The following is a 15178-nucleotide window of genomic DNA, read 5'->3' as shown; positions in this document are numbered from 1 at the left end:
ACAAAATTATACATAGACACAAACACATACAATTATTGTAAACCTAAACCTAAATACAGACGCCCCCGTATAAAGTCTTTATATTGATCCCAAGGTGTATACTGAATATGAGTGACATTGTGGTTAAGGGCAATTGCATCTCTGCATATAAAGCACATTATCCAAATTCCCCCCATCCGGTATTCACACAATTAAATGAGAAACTTTTGGTTGCATACTGATCAACTTCCTTGTGCTCATTAACATGCATGTCTCTTCTAATTAGTGTTCCAATTCACATTGGGTAAACAACTTCTAACAGCCACTATTCTCCCATTAATCACATAAAATATAGTCTTCATAATCAAGGAGGAAATTGGAATCTCTTGGGCAGGGGAAGACAGATTTCTTGATACGTTGTGAAGATACTCACACAACTTGGAAGCTTTTGGGGCTGGAGATGACAAACCTGTCACTATGCCAGATGGGGTGGGCAAGGCAGAAGTGGTAGATGCAGGCATGGTCAGGGCTATACCAGATTTTAATAAGAATGTGGCTGTGCCTTGTAAGGTTGCCAGATTTTTCTGCCAGCCCTCATCCCCTGCCTTTAATAGTACTGTAGGCTGTCATGGATACATGAAGCAGAAAAGCTTTTCCCCAATCTGTTTAAGTTCCTGTCTGGAAAAACTTCATATGTTAACATTTCTCTATGGCCATATCCACACCAGGCATTCAAAGAATTCTGATACGTTCCAGGGCTTTAGGGTTATGGTCCCTAATCTTTGGAATTCCTTCCCTTTAAATATTAGACAGGCTCCATCTCTGTTATCTTTTCAGCACCTACTGAAGACCTTCTTCTTTCAGCAAGTCTTTTAAGTAGAGGCCTCATTCCAGTCCACTTCTTTAGTGCAACTGTTTTTAAAGATGTTGTTAAAGATTTTTTAAAACCATTTTTTCAAAAAAAATATGTTTTTGAAGAGGTTTTGTGTGTTTTTTAATATGTTTTATAGATCTTGTTAGAGTGTTGTCGTTTTTTGCCACCCTCTGGGAGGAAGAGTGGGGTATAAATTTAATAAATAATAATGCCACTTTAACAGTCATGGCTTCCCGCAAAAGAATCCTGGGAACTATAGTTTGTTAAGGGTGCTGAGAGGCGTTAGGAGACCCCTGTTCTCCTCACAGAGCTACAATTCCCAGAGGGTTTAACAGTTAAACCCTCTTCCCAGGGAACTTTGGGAATTGTAACTCTGTAAAGGGAACTCCCAGCACCTTTAACAAACTTTGGCCTGATCTGGCAACCAGAGTCTTCTTATGTTCATATCTTCTATAGTCTTAAATTTTTATCCTGGTCATTTCTAACCTGATCATGGGCTTCCCAGAGGCATCTGGTTGGCCACTTTGAGAATAGGATGCTGGACTAGATGCCTCATTGGCCTAATCCAGCAGGGCTCTTTTTATGTTCATCAACGGACTACCTTTGGATCCGGCGGATCCTTGACAGACCGTGCTCCACCTCCATTATCCCCATTTTGGGGTTTTACACCTGTTGCTCCTTCTGGCAGTTGCTTCACAACAGTCCACTTCTTTGGTGGGGATACCAGCGGCTTCCACAGCAGTGAAGCCCACTCCCACAGCAGAGGGTCACTTCTCCCAAATCCTAACCCTCTCCCGCCACTCTGGAGCCAGGATTGCTCCCTTAAAACTTTTATTATTTTATTTATTTATTTACTAGATTCATATCCCGCCCTTCCTCCCAGTAGGAGCCCAGGGCAACAAACAAAAAAGGCACTTATATTTAATAAATACAATGAAACATTTTTCATTTCTAATTTTTTAGATTTCTATTATAATATTAAACACATCAAAAAAGAATAATTCATTATTGCAATGTGCTTCATAGTGCATGTTTCATAAAATATTTTATTGTTTGCTGCACTTTTTTTTTAAAAAAAATCAGATTTATATTGGGGAGGGGCCATAGCTCAGTGGCGAAGCATCCGCTTTATATGCAGATGATCTCAGGTTCAGCCCCTGGTATCTCCAGGTGGGGCTGGAAAACCACCAATGCCTGAAAACCAAGACAGCTGCTGCCAGACAGTGCAGGTAATATTGAGCTGTATGGGACCAGTGTTCTGACTTGATGTTAGGCAGCTTCCTGTATTCCAATGAGACAAGCCAACTTGGGAAGACTTGGACGTAAAAGGCAGCCCATCGCTACCTTAAATAAATAATAGACCATTATTCTTGCATGCCACTATCTACCTTTACCTGAATCAATAGAATAGTAGAGTTGGAAGGGGCCTATAAGGCCATCAAGTCCAACTCCTCAGATCAATACATGCATTTAATACATGATCTGTATTTAAGGAGGTATACCCACTGATGTTTCTCTAGGATCTGCATAGTGTAGAATCAGCATCAAAGCAAATAAGCAAATCTGAGATATTTGTTATTTATTAATTATTATTTATTACATTTATATCCCACTCTTCCTCCCAGAAGGAGCCCAGGGTGGCAAACAAAAACAAGAAAAAACACTCTTTAAACATGTTAAAACAAAATACTTTAAAATATATTAAAACAAAACATCTTTAAAAAAAATTAAAAACAAAGCATCTTTGAAAACATCTTTCAAAAACAAAACAGCTTTAAAAACATATTAAAAAGCAATTCCAACACAGATGAAGACTGAGGAGCTCAGGGGAGTTATCTCACAGCATTCACACCTCCAGCTGGAATGGTACAGTCCAGAACATGCTTCACCACTTGTGTGGTACATTCCAGAACACGCTTTGCCACTTGTTTTTGATCCTCACCAAAGGGGGAAAAAAACGGATCTTGTTTATTGCCTCTGTCAGCGTTAATACATCCTTGTAATAGAGGGAGAGAGAGACAGAGAATAATCCTCATTGCACTATTGACAGAAGGAAAAAAGGATGCAATGCTTCAGAGCTTTGCCTTAATGTGTTGTTCTATTGAATCTGATCATTCCTGATGAAAAGGCAGGCTTTTCCAGACGCAAAGTGAATCAGAAGGGTAGTTGTTTCCTCTCTGAGTACAGATTCCATCTAATGGCATCCCCCCCCCCAACAACAGCCTAGTTATTGAAATTGGTGTGGGCGAAGTCCCTTTGATGGGCTCAGCATTTTTAGTGGGCATTGACAGAAACTAAATTGGAAAGAATGCAACAAATGGGAGGTTTTAGCAGAATATCGACTTAATATAGATTGAGCGGAGGTGAGGAAGGGGAAAAATAATGCGTGGAGCGCAAGTTGGAACTCCATGTTGTCTCATTAAATGACTCGGTGACAGATAAGGCTGTCTGTATGGTTTGCCCTTGCTTTTTGATCAACTGGATCATTTCTGTAAGGAGCTATAATATCCCATTGCATGGCACGTTGCTAATATTATCAGGAACAATTGCAAAAACGCTGAGTTTATTGCGTGCAAATAGAAATAGCATATCTGTCAATTTTGTTTTCTCTCAGTATTTCATTTTCCCTGTCTTCAGGTCTCCACATTTCCAATGTAATACACTTATATTACAGTCTTTATGAAATTCATCAACATTTTGCTGCAAATTTCTCCTAATATACATTTTTCTACACAGTTTTGTCTAATATGCACATTTTTGCTAATGCAAATATATGCAAATCTATGTTATTGATATGTTAATTTCCATAATATATGCATTTTGATGCACATTTTACCCCAATGTATTCTTTCTGGAACACATGACGTGGCTGGAGAACTTCACTGCAAAATTCGGACGAGTGTAAATTTTCAAAGGATGGCTGTGTTTCAATTTGTGTTTTGTTTCCAGAAGTGCAGATTAGGTAAGTTTACTTTTAAATGTGAGCTAAATCAATCTTTTCCCCCACAGCTTGTTTATTTTGGTGCAATTGCTTTCGTGGTTCCACCTCACCCAGGTTATTTATTTAATTTATTTATTTATTTAAAAATATTTGTATCTTGCCGTTCTACCCTATAATAGGACACTCAGGGCTGCTTACAATAAAATCACACACATACATAATAAAATTGTATGCAACAAAAACAGAGTAAATTAAAATACAGACAATACAATTAAAATACATAAAACACAATATATATAGGGGAGTGGTACTAAAGGGGCTAAAAAAAATAAAAAAATAAAATAAAGAGGTTAGAGGTTTAGAGGCCCCAAACTCAAAATGTATAGCTAAATTGAATATTCACAGCATTTCTCCAGAACATGAAACAAATTTTTCCCCAAACCCTCTTAGTCCTACCTCTAATGGTAAAGCTGTTCTCAGCTATGTCTCTCTCCAACCATCCCTCACACTGCCATTCAAGAGCATATTTCTTTTTTAGCCCAAGAGCTGCATTCCCACACGGGGAATCTTCTGGAGTCTTCATGCCAGTGGTGGGCATGGCCAGAGGCACAAGTGGGCAGAGTGATGGATGTCACTCTTACCTTTGTAGAGTAGGATACATTCCACCATGTAAACGTCAGAGCACACACACACACCCCTCTCCATCTTCTATTGTGCAAGGACACATTCCAGCCAGACAAAGACTCGAGCAGGGTGCAGAGGAGGACTAGTGATGACAGTGACCTGGGAAGAAAGGGAAGCCCAAACAGAGGGCAATATTCAGCCCCTCACCCCAAGATGAAAGAAGGAATGTATTCAGCAACCACCCCATCTACTGCCTAGATATACTTCTCCTGATGCTTGGGCTTCTACTTGGAGAGGATCTTGCTTCCTGAGGGTTCTGAAAGGGAGAAGGACCGTAGTTCAGTGGTAGAGCATCTGCTTTGCATGCAGAAGGACCCAGGTTTAGTCTCTAGGTAGAACTGGAAACGTCTCCTGGTGTGAAAAGGAGAGCCTCTGCTCATTGTTGCTAGTAATTGCCCACACCAATCCAAAGCAAACCCACGGAAGGTGGCCATCCCTGCTCATTTTCAGCTGGTGAATTTTTAAGATGCTTTATCTCCCCGTTTTCCGTGCTGCTTTGGGATTTTCAACAGCTGGTGAGGGCCAAGGGGCTTTGAAGCCTTGTAAATAGATAAACATAAAACAGTTTGATGTCAACATCTGCCTCATCCATCCCTGTATGACAATGGGAAGAGATTCCATCAAAGTTGGCCTTGAATGGAAATGCTTTAAGAGCAAGGGCAGAGATGTTCTGCACCATGACCGGAATAGCTCTCCAACACAGAAATAAGCATTGTTCTCCCCAATGTGTTTTTAGATCGAAAGTTGGTTATTGTCACAGCAAGATTGATACTGCAATCATTGCCACTGGGGGAAGGAGAAAAAAAGGCTGGCTTCTGAGCCAGAAGGAAACTACCCAAATAGGCCACCTCCTGGCCTTGCCTTAGCTTGAGACTGTCAGAAGCTAAAGAAATGAAAAATAAGCAAGGGGTGGGGGAAAACAGAACTTTAAAAAAAGGCCAGGGATCCCCACATCCCTTTTTTTTCCCAGCGGGTTGAGATGCTCTTAAAAAGAACATGCTGAGATTGCTGTTTCACTATTCCACAGGATGCAATTTTGAAATTGTTTCATTGGCGGCGTGAATCTGATCTGATGCCTTGCAAGCAGAAGTCAGCAATATGCCATATGCTGTCGCGTTCCACACAAACAGTCAAAATAGCCTCATTACAATTTGTGAGAACTGTCTTGGATATCACATCTCTCCTTGGCAGGCTCCAAGGAAGAGTTATTACTTTATTTATTCTGAGCTGACAAAATAACTTCCCAGTGCTTATTCGGCAGTTGAGAAGCAGAGGGTGAGCTTGGAAGGAGATGTTTGAGCTGCGTGGACCATTTTTCTTTGGAATGGGTGCACAGTGCACTTTTGTCACAAGATTCCTGTGAGGTAGAAGTGAACTCTTGAGGGAGACTTGCAAGAGCCACTCTATAATGTAGGGATGTTGGAGGAATCCACTGAAAATTAACTATCAAGTGGATTTCCTTTTGGCTGCCATTCAGTGACCATCATGGCACAAAACTCTTGCAATGAATACATTGTATCCAGAGCTTGGAAAAGTTACTTTTTTGAACTACAACTCCCATCGGCCCCAGCCAGCATGGCTAGTGGATTGGGCTGATGGGAGTTGTAGTTCAAAAAAGTAACTTTTCCAAGCTCTGATTGTATCTTCGTTCTGTACAACTAGCAGGGGATAAATTCAGTTCAGTTTGTATTTAAAGGCAGATCTATCATATTTTCCTTTTCCTAAGCAATGAGGACGGAATCCCAGCCATCCTTCCAAATTTGCACTTATCCAAATTTTGTGATGCAGTTCTCTAACCAAACAATGTTTACAAAATACATACATTAGGAGACAATGTGTATAAAATGAATATATTAGTGAAAATAGCATACAAAATGGCATTATATTAACAGAAACTGCTTGCAAAAATGTGTGCTTTAGTCAAAACTGCAGAAAAAATGTGTTTATTAGGAATGCTAAAATGCTGAAGATTTCTCATGATGATTTTTTTAAAAATTACAAATTGCTGCAGAACTGAATTTAAGAACTTAATCAGGAGGGCTTTAAACTGAATCCTAAGGGGGAAGGAGACATAAACTTGTAGGTAATGATTGACAAAGGCTTATGCACAGTAACAGGAACTGAGACAATGGCCTTAATGAGACCCAATAACAGTCTTCATAAAAATGTAGGAAGGAAGCCAGACCATAAATCACATGGTCTTCAATGTCTATATACTGCCCATAGTATGGGAAATAAACAGGACAAACTTGAACTCTTAATACAGGAGAATGAATACCACTTGACAGGTATAACCGAAACTTGGTGGGATGACTCCCATGACTGGAACACAGTGACCAAAGAATATAACCTGTTCAAAAAGAACAAAAGGAATAGAAAGGGAGATGAAGTCATGCTCTATGTTAAAAATATATATCACTGCACAGAAATACAGGAGGATGAGCTTGGTAGCTCCAATGAGAGTATCTGGATCACAAGCAATGCGGCAAGAAATCAAAGGAACATGGTGGTTGGAGTCTACTACCGACCACCCATTCAAGGAGAAGACAAGGATGAAACTTTTGCAAAGCAATTTGCTAATGTTTCAAGGAGGCATGATGTAGTAGTAATGGGGGGACTTCAATTACCCCAATATCTGTTGGGAGACAAATTCTGCCAAACACAGCCCCTCAAAGAAATTCCTGACTTGTGTTGCTGATAACTTTCTCCTACTAAAATTGGAGCAAGGAACTAGAACATCGGCTATCCTTGAGTTCTAATCAATAGAGACTTCTAATCAATAGAGACTTAGTGGATGAAGTAGCACTTATGGGAACTTTGGGGGAAAGTGACCATGTTACACTTGAGTTCTTAATATCCAGTGCCTGGTATGGTACCAGGACATTCAATGATTTCTCCATTCCCAAACCAGACCTGAAGGCAGATTTAAATGGGTCTAGATTGGAGTAGCCAATGTGGCACCCTCCAGATATTGTTGTACTCCAACTCCTAATGGCCTTAGCTAGAATGGCCAGTGGCCAGAGATGAGGTGGGTTGTAGTCCAATAACATCTGGAGGGCACCACTTTGGCTGTTCCTAGTCCAGATACTCTGTATCATTCATAAAGACCTGGTATTTTGTTGCCGCCTATTATTTATGTATTTATTTATTTCAAAATCCCATTTTTCAGCCAAACAAACTCGCCGAGCAGCTTGCAAATCGCACAGAATGCTGGATAAGATGGGCCTTTGGCCTGCTCCAGCAGCCAGGCTTTTCTAACGTCCTTATATGTTCACAGGGTGGCTGAAAAGTAGCCTGAATCGGAACACACTACAGGCTCCATTCCCCCCTTCCCTTGCATAAATAAGATTTCATAACAGCATCTGATTCGGAAATGATGGTATCAGAGTACTGATGACACTCCAGGTTGAACCATGCATTGCCCCAGACCTGCATGGAAATGAGATTTGTTTGCTTCCCTCCTGTAACTTATGACATTTTTCTAATTAGGGCAATGTTTAATTTACTGTCTGGTGGCTTTTTGAATAAATACAAATTGTCATGCTAAAGTGACAGGTGTAAAGCCCAGGGTAGCTGTGTTAGTGAGGTTAATCTGTTCTTAATCAAATCAGCTCCATTTTGCTTTCTCCTGGGAAGAGAGCAATAATAGCCCTCTTTAACTGGAGATAAGACAGCGTTTTGGCTGGAATTCCTGGAAGATTTCTGTGGGCTCCAATGGAGTATTTATTTACTAGTGAGATACTTCATTGTGCCCTCGCTTGGATATGGGTTTGTCTCCAGACATGGGGGTTAAGTTGCTTCTGTAATTGATAGTTGACTTGACAGTGATGTTCGAATGAGCCAGATGTGGATAAAGTGATGAGTAGGGGTGGAAGGATCTATCCATTTCGGTTCCCTCCATTTCTCACGTCTGCAGCAATTTGTGATTAAAAAAAAATCCTCATGAAAATTCTCTAGCATTTTAATGTAGATTTCTCCAAATAAAGACATTTTGTAAGCAGTTTTGATGAATGTACACATTTTTGCAAGACATTTCTTATCATATAATGCATTTTGTATGTTATTTTCATTGACGTATTCATTTTTATGCACATTCCCCTAAGATGTGCATTTTTGTAAACATTGGTTGGCATTGCAAAATTTAAATAAGTGCAGATTTGGAAGGATGACTGTGTTTTAGTTCTCATGTTGTTTTGGAAAGTGAGATTTGATGCATTCAGCTTGAAATGTGAATCAAATTTCTCCCCCCATCCCTAGTCATGAGTAATGCCAACTCATGTGGAATTGTATAAGCAATGCAGCGTAGGCAACAACACTGGCTTTTCAGTGGTGGCTCTCCAGTTGTGAAATGTTCTCCCCAGAGAAACACTCCTGACATCACCAGTGATGCCAGCCTATGACATACCTGTGTCCCCAGGCTTTGAGGTCATTAACTTATATTATTCTTTGGTGTGATTTATAGCCTATTTCGCGGCATTAATCTTTTTTGTGGGGTGGGGTAGGATTCAACATTTATTTATTTATTTATTATTTGATTTATATCCCGCTCTTCCTCCCAGCAGGAGCCTTTTATATAGTTATTGTTGGATGAACACTTTTAGGAATTTTGTTCTATTGTATTTTTTCTTCTGTATTTGGTTTTTCAAAGTGATTTTTTGCATTTTAGGCATCTGTAAGTTGCTTTGCGACATTTTCTTGTGGAAAGCGATGCAATAAATATATGACATAGATGTGCAATAAATAATAATATAGTGGCATTGTAATAAATAATTAGTAATGTAATCAATAATAATTTAATTCATTTCTCAGAACCTGAAGCTGGGGGATGTCACTTCCATGGAAAGACTGAGGAGAGTGACATATGGTTGTTACAGGTGCTAGCCAATACCACCTGCCACTAGGGATGGAAGGATCTGTCAGTTTTGTTTCTCCCCATTTCTCCAATCTTAATCTCAGTTCTTCACATTTCTGCATCAATTTGTGAATTTTTAAACAAATAAAAAAATCCTCATGAAAATTCTTCAGCCATTTCAGTGTGAACTCTTGCTGTACACATTTTTATATGCCGTTTTGACTAATGCACACATTTTTGCCAGCAATTTCTTCCAATCCAATGTAGTTTTGTATGTTATTTTCACCAACGTATTCATTTTTATGCTCACGTTCCCCTGACACACACATTTTTGTAAACATTGTCTGGTTGTAGAACTGCATCGCAAAATTCAGATAAGTGTGAACTTCAAATGATGGCTGTGTTTTGGTTCACATATTGTTTCAGAAAGTGTGACTTTATAGTTTTAGCTTTAAATGCAAACACAATCAAATTTCTCTCCCATCCCTGACTGCCACAGGGAATTTGTTCATAGTTCAGACTGGGCCATGCTGGAAACCCCTGTGGGGGAACCTGCCCTATGGAATGCTCACCCTCAGTTGCCAACAGTCCTGATCATTTATTGGCTACTTATATCAAGTTTTCCTGGACCATTGATACTTTTATGAGTTTTAGCTGTTCCTTAGATATGGCAGGTGTAATTTTTTTTACATTGAATATTGTTGAATGGATTTTTAGTGCACTCTCTTAAGAGCCAGTGTGTTGGACTAGGACCTGTGAGACCAGAGTTCAAATCCCCACTCAGCCATGAAGCTCACTGGGTGACCTTGGGCCAATGACCAACTCTCAGCCTAACCAACCTCATGAGGTTTCTTTGAGAATAACATGGAGAGCGGGAGGGCCAGGTATACCACCTTGTGCTCCTCTGAGGAAAGGCGGGGTGTAAATACATACATATAATTATATTGTACACCATCTAGGTAACTTCTGGATGAAAGGTGGTATATAAACTATTTTAATAAATATATGAATAACAAGTAACTTGTGGAACTATTTTTCTTTCTCTTAGGCCCTATGGATAGGAAAATGGATGGATTGTATCCCAATTAAGTTCTATACAGAGTAGACCCATTGAAATCAATGGACCTAACTTGAACATGTTCATTAATGTCAGTTGGCCAACTGTGAATATGACTGATGTTCAATACAGCCCAATATTATTTTAAGGAATTCACGACAGTTTCAAAACTACTTCTACCATTGTACCAATCTTAAACATGTCATCTACAGCTAGCTTCAAAACAACAACAACAACAACAACAACAGCCATTTCAGGATCCCTAAAACCATAGTCTTACGGTTTGAGGAATGTTAAAGTGAATGGATTGCTTCAGCAATTTTATGAGGTTAAAACCTTCCACTCTGATTATTTTGGTTTGGAGACTAAAGCTTTCTTTCTTGCTCTCTGCCATAAATTAGTGATGTGATAAATAAGACCTGATGAAAAAATATTTTTCCACATCTTTCTAAACAGCAGCAGCTGCTTCCATGTGATCTGATGCATTTTAATAAATAAATAAATAAATAAATAAGATCTTGTGTAAAAATAAGTGCATCAGGATTTTCTCCATTTTAAAGAAATCTGATTGTAACCTTTATTATATGTAAAACAAGGTAGCCTTTTGACATGTTTAAAGTCCAATATACTGGATGTGTAGGGCAAAATACGAAGGATACATACTACCACTCCTCTGTTATTTACGGCCTATAAAGTCTTTGCAGTGGCATTGACAAAGAGTTTATAGTCTGCACACAAGCTGGTAATACCATAAATTGTAATGTTATATGATAAACTAGAAGTTTATAGCAATAGTAGATATCCAGGAGAGAAAAAAAGAATTTTGGTCCAGAATGATCTGTCTTGGGATGAAGTTGCAGCATGTTTAAATATTCAGTCATTTTTTCTTCTTCATTTATTTTGAAGTTTCTGATAAGATAATTCATAACTTGCTAGACAAGGAGGTATGAGTTTGTTTAGAGACTGTCGGTTGAAGTGGAAGGAGGGGCGAACAGAGAGCTTGCATACCACAGGGACCTGCACAGGTTGCAGTTGTTATTTTAAAGTAGGACTGTCTTGAGCATTCTCCTGTTGTGATCAGGTCAAAATCAGCCATTTTGGTGAGACAGAAATCTATGCTCCAAAACATAACTGCAACTCTTAATTTATTTAAAAACCCTATCCAATGTTAGTCTGAGTTAGAATACCTGGAATTGAGTATGGCAGGTAATTGCAGAATGATAGGCATTGAGGGGATCCTTAAGAAAGGGTGGGGGGTTTTGACACTAAAAATGCAAAAGTGTGCAAACAGGAACATAGGAATCTGCCTTATACTGAATCAGAACATTGCTTTGCTTTGTTGATGATTCTACATTACACACACACACACACACACACACACACACACACAGAGCAAGCGAGAGAGAGAGAGCTTCCCATTCCTAGTGTTTATTTACAGCATGTAACATTTTCCTTCCCAACAACTAACACAACACCCCATACCCCAATTTATAACAACAACAACAACAGCAACAGCAACAGCAGCAGCAACAGCAGCAGCAGCAACAACTATAATAAAATCACATATAGGAGGGAAACATTGCCTCCCTGGGTTCCTATTTGGAGGAAGGGCGGGATATAAATAAAATAATAGATAGATTAGATAGATCAATAATTTCCCACCCATTCCTATTTCCTTACCAGGAGTGACCTGCAGTTACAGGGACTCTCAAATGGGCCAATTTGTCAATTTCAATTTCTTTCAGTTTTGCATCTTCCCAATCTTAATAAATTTCTCTAGGCTTCCACCTCAGTTTGTTTTTTTAAAAGTCCTCATGAAAATTCATTAGCATTTTACTGCAAATATACACATTTTTTCTGCACAATTTTACCTAATGTACACATTTCTGCAATGCAATTTCCTAAATGTAATGCATTTTCCAATGTCATTTTTATTAATATATGCATTTATGTGCATATTTTACCCTGGAATATGCATTTTTGTGCATGTGACTTGGCTGGAGAACTGCACTGCAAAATTCAGAGAAGTGCATTTACTGCATTTTTCCTCTCTGTTCATAATCCTGGCTCCTGGAAAGAGGGACATCCTGTGTATTAGCACATCAGTGCCCAGTAACCTGTGGGAGCCACAGAAGAAGACTGCTGGGTCTTTAGAAGCATATCTCTCATATGAAGGATGTTTACAAGAGAACCCAGCGCTAGTTTCTGAACCTGACTCAGAATAACTTCACTGGCCATTTATTCGTTTGTTTTCAGAATTAATACCCCACCTTCCATAAAATATATAAGGTGACGTACAATAGAAATAAGGCAGGTAATCAATCAATTACTCAATCAATCAATAAAATAAGAACAGAAGCTGTCTAAAAAAAGAGAGAAAAAGGCAATCACATTATTAAAAAAAAACACAGTGGTGGCACTGTCCAAAGGTTTGATGGAATAGAATTGTCTTCACTGGCCTAATAATGAGTCATACTGAGGCCAGCCAGATCTCCCTTGGGAGGCTGTTCCGTATCTTAGGTGCCAAATCTGAAAAAGCCTCGTCTCAGATACTCAGATAACTCACCTGCCAAATCTTCGATAATGGTGGCGGAGAGCCTAAATAGGGTCTCACAAGAGTGAAGTTGTTTGGCAGGCTCATATGGAAGAAGTTGATTCTTGAGAGATATTCTGTCTTGTCACCTCCACCTGCCCCATGCGTTCCCTAAGCACCTTACAGCAGAGATCAGGAACCTATAGCTCTCCAGCTATTGTTGGACTATTCATCCTTTCATCCCTGACCATGCTGACTGGAAACGATGGGAGTTGGAGTCCAGCAACATCTGGAGGACCACAGATTTCTTATCCTGGCCTTACAACCAGAGGTGCCTATTGGGACTTGTAGGGCAGAATGCAGGGAGGCCAACAGTAGGTGGCACCAGAGCCAATGACAGGTAGAGCCAACTCATTCTAGCTTTGTCCTACTCTTCCTCCTCTCTGCCAAGTTCTACAAGAGTGGCATTGAGATTATGGAGGAGGAAGCTGACAGACACTTTCGACCCCTTACACTAGTTGTTCCATAGGAAGGGGAGGCAGGTGCGGAAGGCCAAAGGCAGACTGAGGCTGGTGGGGCAGTGCCCCATTTGCCCTCATGGATCAGCCTCTACTGCGTACCACACTGATTATAAAATCAACATGTAATTTCCACTGCCAGGAATCAGGCCTGTTCTACGATGCGTACAGAAGGTTGTTTTTGACTTCTCTCAAAGCCGTGCCCCATTGTGAATAGGGAATGAATATGTATGGAGGTGAACAAGTTATTTTGTTACCAAAGGAAATACATTCTTTTCTTTCTATGTTTGTTTCTGAGCAAAGTAGCTGCCCAATGTCCTTGTAGAACCGTGTTTGTCTTGCATATATAGTTAACACACAATGCTAATATTATTATTAAAATGTAAAGTTTCTAACAAGGTCTCCCTAGAGCCTCTTGACCTTATATGCATGTGTGTGTGTTGGGGGGAAGCGTGTCTGTTGCCTTGGAGTTAGGAGCTTTCTGCTTCTTACTGTATCCGTCCTTTTCATAAGACTTATGTGCCGTGTGCAAATTTAGATTCCAAAGTAAAGCATCTCTCTTTTTTCTTCTTCACTTTGGCTCTTAAAAAGCTCTTGATGTCCACATGGAATAAGCAGCTATAATTGCAACAGCCTCTCTTGAGGCTTTCACGTTTATTTACAACATCTTCCATCCCATTGTGGAATAGGACCCAGCAAACAAATGCGAAGAGCAGGGGGAGATTGTGCAAGTATGTTCTCTTAGCTCAGGAGTGGGGAACCTCAGACCAAAGGGTGAAATACAACTCTCCAAACTTCTCTGTCTGGCCCTCGGGACTCTCCCCACACTACTATGGCAATCACTTGTGGCCGAGTAAGATTGTCTTCCAGGGTAAGGTCTTTAACAGTGGGTCCGTAAGTGACTGTGGAGGCCAATTCTGGATCCACACAGCCTCCCACAGTGAGGACATAGGTTTCCAGATAGAAGATGGTCATGATGAGGATTTGCTTGATGTGCCTTCCGCTTAGCTCGTTTGCCCCTTTCACCCTGTACTCGTGCTTCTTCAATAGCACCTTTGATAATAGCCAACCTCCAACTGAGAAGCTCATTCCAGCTTCCCAGTTCTTGATGTTCATGTTAATATTTTTTTAGGTTATCTTTTGTTGTTATATGTGTTCAAGTCAATTACGACTGATGGTGACCCTATGAATCTTCTTTAGATGTATTCATAGGGTTTTCATGGTAAGAGGAATCCAGAGGTGGTTTACCATTGCCTTCCTCTAAGCCGACGGCACCCAGGATTCCCAAGCGGTCTCCCATCCAAGTACTAACCAGGCCTGACCCTGCTTAGCATCCAAGATCAGACGAGATCGGGTGTGTTCAGGGTAGTACGGCCATAGGCCTTAGTTATGAAGAACGTCTTTAAACCTCTTTTGCTGTTCACCGATAGTCCGTTTTCCATCCTTAAGTTGGGAGTAAAGTAGCTGCTTTGGAAGACGGTGATCAGGCATTCGAACAACACACTACTCCACCTACTGGTCTTCCTTTTGGACTGGCTGGAATGTGTGCTCCAACTCTGATAGGCTTCTTGCTTGCCTAGATGGAGGATAGAGCGGAGTGTGTGTAGAAACTAGCCTGCTGTGCAAAGTTAAACATTCCATCTAGCGCCCCACCCACTTTTGCTTCTGGTCTCACCCACTGCTAGGGACAGGTGAGAAATTCAATTCAGTTTGCATTTAAAGCCGAATTTATCAAATCCG

At 40.1% G+C, this 15178-nt stretch overlaps 1 non-coding gene across 1 annotated transcript; it reads right to left on the bottom strand.

Annotated features, from left to right (window-relative positions):
* Positions 1–14701: 14701 nt before the first annotated feature.
* LOC133372149 (5S ribosomal RNA) lies at positions 14702–14820 on the bottom strand. The gene has a single exon (XR_009759461.1). It is a non-coding gene; the product is annotated as a 5S ribosomal RNA (ribosomal RNA).
* Between the last annotated feature and the right edge of the window lie 358 nt (positions 14821–15178).

This window comes from Rhineura floridana, chromosome 17 (genome assembly GCF_030035675.1).
Source record: "Rhineura floridana isolate rRhiFlo1 chromosome 17, rRhiFlo1.hap2, whole genome shotgun sequence".
NCBI lineage: Eukaryota > Metazoa > Chordata > Lepidosauria > Squamata > Rhineuridae > Rhineura > Rhineura floridana.
Note: the sequence above shows the minus strand (reverse complement) of the source record. Positions and strands in the feature narration are given on the sequence as shown.